The sequence below is a fragment of the Squalius cephalus genome, assembly GCF_949319135.1.
Source record: "Squalius cephalus genome assembly, chromosome: 8".
Classification (NCBI taxonomy): domain Eukaryota; kingdom Metazoa; phylum Chordata; class Actinopteri; order Cypriniformes; family Leuciscidae; genus Squalius; species Squalius cephalus.
In genome coordinates, this window is record NC_137129.1 from 44480224 (window position 1) to 44488104 (window position 7881).

The 7881-nt window shown below is 44.4% G+C and overlaps 1 protein-coding gene and 1 long non-coding RNA gene across 3 annotated transcripts in view; one reads left to right on the top strand and one right to left on the bottom strand.

The window, feature by feature from the left end:
• LOC307163783 overlaps positions 1 to 7881 on the bottom strand; it is a 485677-nt gene that overhangs the window by 62544 nt on the left and 415252 nt on the right. The gene's annotated exons all lie outside the window — the stretch shown is intronic.
• The window catches only part of LOC307163686 (protein NLRC3-like), a 19920-nt gene continuing 18869 nt past the window's right edge, over positions 6831 to 7881 (top strand). For both annotated transcript variants that reach the window (XM_079879873.1, XM_079879874.1), the window contains exon 1: positions 6831 to 7021. The gene's annotated coding sequence lies outside the window, so the exon portion shown is untranslated. The remainder of the gene's footprint in view (positions 7022 to 7881) is intronic.

The window sequence follows — 7881 nt, forward strand, 5'->3', positions numbered from 1 at the left end:
CCATCAGGGAAACAGTCAGGTATTATTCATGAATCAAAAAGTAAACATTTATAAATTGACAAGAATTCAGTCAAATTTGAAAAATAAAATAATTTATTGTCTTATTTTTAATAAAGATAATATTATTAAATAAAGCTAAAATGTATTAATTCAAGTGCAGTGTGTATTCGTGTTTTATTGATGTAATAAATATATCATCAGCCAGCAGGTAATGCGTCGTGACTCGTGTCAATTTTTTAACAATAGTGTAAAAAGACAGGGATTTTGAACATGTAATCATTCGGTCGACTGTGGTGCGCATCGATAATGAAAAGTGACAGTAGCCTACCCGACAGGCTGTAGACGGTAGTTTTCTTATTCCCAGCGAAATAACAACACAACCTGTCTTTAAGAACGTCTTGATCGACTGGTAGACAACAAATCTCCTGGCCTCCCTCTCATTCTTTTCATAGCGGTTTTGGTACCCTAATTTATGTTTTCTTTTCCACAACATTTGTCAGTCAGTCTTCTGCTGTTCACCTTGTGCACCAAGTTCACCGCGTTAACTTCAGGCACTGCCGCCTAAACTCTGATTGGTTCTGTTCACGAGCTGGGGTGGGACTTACAATTTTATTGGGTCCATCTGATGTTTGTCACTGACTGAATAATTAATAAAAACTTTAGATCGGTGTGGCGAGCACGACGAGGTCGAGGGCCTTGGGAGGACGGCGCGAGGCCGGTGGCGTGATTGATAATGAGCGTGATTGACACGTCTCACATCTCTCAACGTCAGCTGCACGTCATGACGTCATATCACGTGATCGACAGTACACTTTAAAATAGTGAGTAAACCAGCGGTGTTCACTCAGAAATGCTGAGGCACACAAACATAAAAATACATATTTGTTCATAGACATTAACAGTTTATAGGTGGATTAACTCAGCAAGAGATTTTAACTGTAGTGACCTCGTCTTCAATTCAGTGGAGTAGAAAAGCTCAGGTTCCTTCTACCTTTTTAATAAATATCAAGTCACCTTTATTTATACAGCGCTTTTTACAATACAGATTGTTTCAAAGTAGCTTTACAGAGATCACAGGAAAATAATGCAAGAAAGTTTGTTTCCAGAAAAAAATAGCTTCACAGTCCAGCTTATTAAGTCAGTTCAGTGGTGATTCATTTTGTTGTATAAATAAATACATTTAAATGTGTATATATAAAGCCACTTTGGAGAAAACCGTGATGTCATCGTCCAGCTCAGTTCAGATCTCATATAATAGTGTCAACGCAGGCAGATCAATAATATTGTTGAATATTAAATTAAATGTCCCCAACTAAGCAAGCTAAAAGCCAATTGTGGTGACAAATGTTGTTGTCTGCAATTTGTAAAACTTCACAATAAAATTTGAGATATTCTGAAATGTTTGGTTCATTTTTCTTTATTTGTTCCATTAAATTTATTGCTGGGAAAAAATTAATCACGATTAATCGCATCCAAAATAAAAGTTTGTGTTTGCATAATATATGTGCGTGTACTGTGTATAATTATTTAGTATATATAAATACACACATATGCATGTATATATTTAAGATTTTTTTATTTTTTTATTTTTTTTTATTAAATTATTTATATTTATATATAATATAAATTATGTATAAATGTATATACAGTATATACATGCAAATATTTCTTAAATAAATGCATGCATATGTGTGTATTTATACATACAAATTAATTATACACAGTACACACACATATATTATGCAAACACAAACTTTTATTTTGGATGCGATTAATTTTTTCCCAGCACTAATTAAATTCCTTTGTTTATTTCATTAAATATTCAGATGTTTTTGTGAATGTATATGTTCAGACTGGGTGTTTATTTTGTCCTGTTTTTATAAAAAATATTTGATTAAGAGACTTTTTTTCATGCAGTGGTTTTAAGGCCCTGACACAGGCGACGTGAGTCAACCCTAGAGTTGGCTTTAGTCATTGCTAGTTCTTTGACGTCGGTTTTGTGTTTCAGGGCCTTAAGAATTTATTTATTTTTCTGTACAAAAAGCTTGTTTGCTGTAGCCTAACCTAGTAGTCCAGAGATAATTCAATCCTGAAGTCCTCCCTGGCCACCCCTCCCTCTGAGAACAGCCAGCACTGTGTTAGTCATTAACATATGAAAGGTCTTCACACCTAACAGTTGTCAGTCCTCTCACACCCAGCAGTGTTTCAGCTGTATATGTCCGTGAAATTTCACGGATTCCTGTATATGTCCGCATATGTGAGGTTTCCGGGTTTATCTGGAAATATACTGTTCCATGTTACTCTGATCCGCTTTTTCCCACATACATCCGGCAAACATCAAATGCCCGTATTTTGCCGGATTTGAGTCTTTTCATGCAGTGGCAGTGCGGCAGCTGGCTGACCATGGCAGGCTACATAAGCGTGCTCATTGGCTGCCCGGCAGCAACTGCTGCAGCCTACCAGTGAGCCCTGTGTGACGTCGCGCCCTCCACACCCCTCTAACCGTCAGGATGGGTGTGGCCAGCGTGTATAAAGGAAGGGTTCACAGGCTGAGAATCTGATTTTCTTGTCTTCAGCGAAGCTCTTCGCATCGCTGGATCTTGAGAGCCGCCGCTGTTGAAACCAGCGACCAGCAAGCTTAGGAAAGCGCCTGAGTAAGCCGGCCGCCTTCAGCCATCCGTGCCTGCTACGCTATCCGGTGACATATCCTTTCACTGCTGTGTGTGCTCGCCCTGCGACACACACTTTCTCTCATTCTAAAAGAGCACGAGGCGTTTTTCTAAAAATACCTCGTTTTTCCTTTCGGCTCGCACCCCGCTCAGCAACGGAGACCGCCACCTCATCTACGCTGCCCCGAGTGCGAAGAACTCTCAATGTCGACCCTGCGGGCTCGACTTGAAGTTTTCGACCAAGCTGTCGCTCCACCTGTCCCTGCCGGGCCGCGCTGGAAGAAGCGCCGCTCGCAGAGACCACCGGAGACTGATGTGACACTGAGGAGCTCGCCGGAACCTCTCCTTCAAGCTTCTCTCTCGCCCTCTCCACCCCCGCTCCCGGCTGCTCAACTGCCGGCTCTCGTCCACGCCGCAGCCGCGTCAGGGGGTGAGGCGAATGAGATAGGCACCCTCCCTCTGTTCGAGCCGCGCAACGGCGCCGCTCACAAGGGATGGCAGAAGCGGACAGTCTTGGAGCTCTCGTTACGTTACAAGAAAGCAACTCCGTCCTCGCGCCCCGTCCTCGCGCGAAAGGAGAACAGAGTGTTTTTGTCCCGCCGTGGCCGGACCAAACCTCCATTTCTCACACATTTCTCAGTCCCCTCTTAAGTTCAGGCGACTGGAATTGTTAATATCGCAGTATACGAGCCTGTTATAATACATGCACGCCTGCAAGCAAACGCCGTCACAAGACATGATGACGCTCTCTGGCTACTCGCCCCGTTCGCACGCGTCACTCATCCCGCTCTCTCCCTTGTTGAGCCGCGCAGATTGCACCGTTCACAAGGGATGACAGAGCGGACGGTTACGAGCAACGTTCAGTGCACGCGCCTCACTCACCGGCGAAAAGAGGAGAGAGAGAGTGTTTTAGTCCCGCTGAGGCTGGACCAACCTCCAATTCTCACACATTTCTCAGTCCCCTCTTAAGTTCAGGCGACTGGAATTGTTAATATCGCAGTATACGAGCCTGTTATAATACATGCACGCCTGCAAGCAAACGCCGTCACAAGACATGATGACGCTCTCTGGCTACTCGCCCCGTTCGCACGCGTCACTCATCCCGCTCTCTCCCTTGTTGAGCCGCGCAGATTGCACCGTTCACAAGGGATGACAGAGCGGATGGTTACGAGCAACGTTCAGTGCGCGCGCCTCACTCACCGGCGAAAAGAGGAGAGAGAGAGTGTTTTAGTCCCGCTGAGGCCAGGCCAACCTCCAATTCTCACACATTTCTCAGTCCCCTCTTAAGTTCAGGCGGCTGGAAATATTAATATTGCAGTAAACGAGCCTGTTATAATACACACGCCTGCAAACAAACGCAGACACAAAACATGATGACGCTCTCTTATCTGCTCGCACTAACCAAAAGTTAATGTGTGTTCCCCTGTGGCTCAGTGGCAGACCCGTGTTCGATCCCGGCTCTCGCGGCAGATAAAAATTTATGCTGTTCGCTTCTCCGAGTTCGCAGCCAGCTTTTCTTACATACAGAAAGCGAACCCGCCTCTCGCACCACACCTACTCATGGTGCTCGAGTATTTATGAGCGTCTAAACACGAGGGAGGAAAAGACGGTTAAGTCCCGCTGCGGCCGGACCACCGTCAAAGCTTCACGCTCTGTCAGTCCCCGTTGCCACGGCTACTGCAGATATTTACCTCGCAGCCAACGAGCCGGTAAATCTACCCTCTCGCCTGCACACAACCACCGTTCTCACGGCGACCCAGTGAAATCTCAAAAGAGCATAATGTCTGGTTGCACGGCTCACGCCGCATTTGGACTCTGTGGCAATGATGGCCCGCCTGTCAACACAGTGCACGCGCTGTATTCAACGCCTGGCCGCGTCTTTCCAGCCGGGCAGCACCGCACCTCTCAAGACATTTCAGAGGATGCTGGGTTGTATGGCTTCAGCTCCAGCAGTGCTTCAGCTGGGTCTACTGCGTATGCGCCCGCCACAACGCTGGTTGAACGCCCGAGTGCCTCACAGAGCCTGGGCTTCCGGCGGCATTCGAATCCGAGTGACTCAGAGCTGCGTTTCAGCACTGGAGCCCTGGTTAGCGGCCGACTGGTACCAGCAGGGAGTGACAATGGGAGCCGTCTCGCACCGCAAAGTTATCTCGACGGACGCTTCCACCTCAGGTTGGGGCGCTCTTTTCGAGGGCAAACCGGTCTTTGGCCTGTGGTCAGACCAGGAGAAATGCCTCCACATAAACTGTTTGAAGATGATAGCGGTCGAGAACGCACTCAAGCGCTTCCACCCATTCATAGGGGATCACCATGTGCTAGTCCGCTCGGACAACATGTCCGTGGTGTCCCTATGTGAACCAACAGGGCGGTGTCAGGTCCAGGAACCTCTGCAAACTGGCAGAACGCCTTCTCGTGTGGGCTCATCACTCGTTGCGCTCGCTGAGAGCCGCGCACGTGCCGGGCCACCTGAACGTCAGCCCAGACAGACTGTCCAAAGACATCATTCCCCTGGGAGAATGGTCTCTGCACCCTCAGGCAATCCAGTCACTCTGGCGCCTGTTCGGCAGGGCGGAAGTTTCCTCAGAGGAGCCAGACGGATGAATCCCCCACTGCCCCCCTCGGTTCCTATTGGGATCTGCCCTTGGTCCTGGACGCCCTGAAGGCTTTTCCCTTTGAACCGCTTGAATCCGTGGATTTGAAATACCTTTCGCTCAAAATATTTCTGGTAATGGCACCAAGGGAAGAGTTTTCTGTACACAGACCGGCTGTGCCGCTCTGTCTCTTTGTCCCCCATTACGCGCTTGTGTACCGGTGCTGGCCCGCGCCGCTGGCCGCCTGTCCTACACTTAGTGGCGCTGGGGGTTATTCTCTCTACACATAGACCGGCGAGACCGCTCTATTTTTCCCCTAATGTGTGCTTATGTACTGTGCGGGCCCGCGCTGCTGGCCGCTTTGCTTATGTTGGTATATAGACCGGCAGTGCCGCTCTATCTTATATGAAGTGCTTTGTACATGTGCTGGCCCGTTTCTCCGACTGGCCACCTGCTCCAGCATGTTGTTTTCCCCGGTCTCCCTGGCACTCATGCACTGGATGCTCGGCACACACGGTGCTGACAAGGGGTTCCCGTAGCGTAAGCTAACTTACGCAATACGAGAGAACCTCTCGTAAGAGAACGTACTCGGTTACCTAATGTAACATCGGTTCTCTCTAGAAGAGGGAAAGAGTATTGCGTAACCTGCCGTGCCGCGCCACGAGCTTTTGCGCTTCAGACTATGAAAACCAGATTCTCAGCCTGTGAACCCTTCCTTTATACACGCTGGCCACACCCATCCTGACAGTTAGAGGGGTGTGGAGGGCACGACGTCACACAGGGCTCACTGGTAGGCTGCAGCAGTTGCTGCCGGGCAGCCAATGAGCACGCTTATGTAGCCTGCCATGGCTGCCGCACTGCATTGACAATGAATACAAAATTAAGGATAATTTTTTGGCTTCAGATCTCAAGAAAAGAGAATTTTCCCGCAGCGTAAGCTACTTACGCAATACTCGTTCCCTCTTCTAGAGAGAACCGAGGTTACATTAGGTAACCGAGTACGTTCATCATCATAACCACAAGATTTAATACAAGGACGTTCTGTTGAGCTGTTTTATTCTAAAGTTAAAGAGTTTTGGTTTTATATGAATACAGAGAAGGGAAGAACATTAAATAAGAAGTTTAAAAACTGAAAAATAAACAATTCAAAGTTCAAATAAAAAAAAGTTTTTTGTTTGAGTTTTTTCATTCTTCCTTTGTGCATCTGTATATATGGATACTAGTCGCAAACAAAATAATGGACACAAAGAACTAAAAGTTTTAAAAAATAAATAAACTCAGTCTGCAACTAAAATTAAAGAATTTCTATATATTTATTAATGTAATATTATCATCATAATATTAATAATAAACATCATAAAATTAACATTTTACTTAAAATGAGTAAATATCTCTGGATCCAAAATCTTATTTGTGCATAATTAATATTCATGTGATGAAAAATCTCATCGAGCCCTCAAATGATTACTGATCTAAACTAGTGAAGTACTCTCTCTCTCTCTCTCTCTCTCTCTCTCTCTCTCTCTCTCTCTCTCTCTAAACTGGTTTGGCAACTTTTGCCTCCAGTAAAAGTATTTTCAGAGTTTTACCGTGGCCATTTTACACCAGGACGGAATAAGATTTTTACCTCAGAGAAAACAAGCATCAAAGTGTTTAATAATAATAATTCTAGTTCCCTCTCCAGGAATTGACGTTGTGGGGAAACAGTTGATGAGAAAACATGAACATGTCAGGAACCAGTAACCCAACAGTTTAATCCAGGTGAGTGAACATTAGTCAGGTGAGCTGCTTTACTTCCTCATTAACTTCACAAACCAGGAAATACTTTCTTGAAGTATTTAAAAACATAAACATGAAGAACTTAAAGAAACACTCATTTCTTAATCTTATCGATGTTTTGGGTGGGGTTGGACATAAAGGTCAATAATAAATATAAAAATGACATTAATTATTAGTAGCTACAGATTCATGAATCATCACAACTTTCTACAAGTCACAACTAAAAAATAAGGGAACCGACAAATGACGTGTAATTTACATATCTGTGTTACTAAACAATTATAAGTGTGGTGAATGAGGGAGGTTGTACATTTTTACTTTAGTTAGAAACAAATAGGAAACCTTTTATTTGAAAACAGTTGGAAAAATCTTGAACAAATAATTGTGAATGTTAGTCAGATTCACAGATGTATTACAGTTTTTCTCAGTTGCTAAAACACAATTTCTGAAACCTTGCTCCATTTTCTGAAAACATTAAACACAAAACCTCATCTTCAGGCACTATTCACAAAACCTCTGACTCCTCTCGCAAAATGAAACTTTCGCCTCAAAACAGTTTTACCTGTTCAAAATCAAACACTGCTCTCAAATCATAGACAAAGTGATCAAAATGATATACAGTATCAAGCAGTCAGTAAACAATACACCAAAAAACAGAAAACACGTTGTTCAAAACATGTACAGTAGTTCTCAGGGAGAAGAACATTTTAATCTCAAAACAAATTTCATATTTTTCTGTCATTGTCTTTTGATGAACGAAAACATGTTCTATCATAGTAGCTCAAAATTGATCAGAAATTACTACTCTGCTTTGCTCTTTGACATTTTTTCTTTCTTCCTCC